Source organism: Myotis davidii, unplaced genomic scaffold (assembly GCF_000327345.1).
Source record: "Myotis davidii unplaced genomic scaffold, ASM32734v1 scaffold330, whole genome shotgun sequence".
In the NCBI taxonomy this organism is placed as follows: Eukaryota; Metazoa; Chordata; class Mammalia; order Chiroptera; family Vespertilionidae; genus Myotis; species Myotis davidii.
Window position 1 is genome coordinate 4,817,815 of NW_006283770.1, and position 1,665 is coordinate 4,819,479.

Genomic DNA, 1,665 nt, shown 5'->3' on the forward strand with positions numbered 1-1,665 from the left:
TAATTCCCAATCAGAGCACATACCCAGGTTGTGGGCTCAATCTCCAGTGTGGGGTGTGCAGGAGGCAGCCGATCAGTGATTCTCTGTCATCATTGATGTTTCTATCTCTCTCCCTCGCCCTTCCTCACTGAAATCAATTAAAAATATTTTAAAAAACTAATACAAAATAAAGTTAAAAGAAATAATTGCAGAATCCTCAGATCCAGCACAGGAAAATCTGTCTCAGTAATTCTAAAATTTGGCCGAGGAATCTGTTCTTGTAATAGTAAAGTGAGATTAGATACAAGGGGTACATTAAATGCTAAATATATATGGCAATACTGACATCCAAATTTGGATCCTGATTCTGGTTTCATGGTCCATGGGAAAGTCATCTAAAGTTTTCAGTGATCACATTTATAATCTTACTAGAGTCCGGGTGCACAAATCTGTGCATGGGTGGGGTCTGGCCAGCCTGCCCCTTTTGGGCCAATCTGGCTGGGCAGGCCAGGGGGAGGGGCCACAGGTGGTTGGCCAGCTGGCTCCACCCCCTGGTCGAACTCCCAGCCCAGGGGACAATTTGCATATTAGCCTTTTATTATATAGGATAAGTTGATCTTTATGAAAAGTAACTTTTTTGCTTAATCACCTATGCTTGTTTCAAATTCTTTCATCATTCTATTTAAGGAAAGCTATGCCTATTCGTTTTCTATATCAGATTTAGAGCCAAACTGTTTAGGTTTATTTTTAGTAAGTAGTTCTATTGGAGATTTTAAGGAGAATAAGTGTCAGTGCTCCTAGCTCCAGATAATATAAATGAGTAAACCACTCCTCTTCTCTTTTAAGTGACTTACCCAATGCTAGTAGGCTGATTTTCTTACAAGTGACAGAGCTATCACCTGGCCTAAGGATTTTATTTTTTCCACTTTCATGGTGAGTCTTACCTCACTGCAATGACAGGGGAGCATAGAAGTCATTTGAGAAAGCGTATATTTTACATGCATTTATTCAACCAATATCCACTGGGCACCTTCTGTCTCAGACTCTGGGGATAAGGCAATGAAGAAAAGTGAAACAGCCCTGCTCTCTGGGAGATTACATTTCAGAAGTAGCAGAATGACGAAACAAACATCCAAATACGTATGTGGTGCAAAGTCATAGAAGGATGCATTTTACATTGAGAAGACAAGCAAATTTAGGGGTAATACAGTGATGACAGATAGAGGTACCATTTTAGATAGGAGCACTAAGGATAATCCTTCTTATACCATAAACTGAGTAGAGAATAAGCTAAATAAATATTTAGAGAGAAAAAAATCCCAGTCTGAGACCAACAGCTACCAAACACCGAGACAGGAGCTTCTAGGCAAGTTCAAGGCACTGCAAAGAGATCCATGTAAAAGGAACATGGGAGCCACTGGGAGAGTGATGGGAAATGAGACCAAGAGAAGGGGACCCGACACTATGGGGTCTACTAGACCATAATTAAGATAATAATGTTTAAAATATAATTGTAGTGATAGTGGAGACCACTGGATAGTTTTAAGGAGAGAAATGTCAGGATATAACATTTCTTTTTTTTTTCTTTTCAGTATGTGCGGTGAATAGATTGTAGGGGACAAAGCTGATACTAAATGGCAATTTAGAAAACTGGTAGAGCAGTTCAAAAATATAATAATATAATAT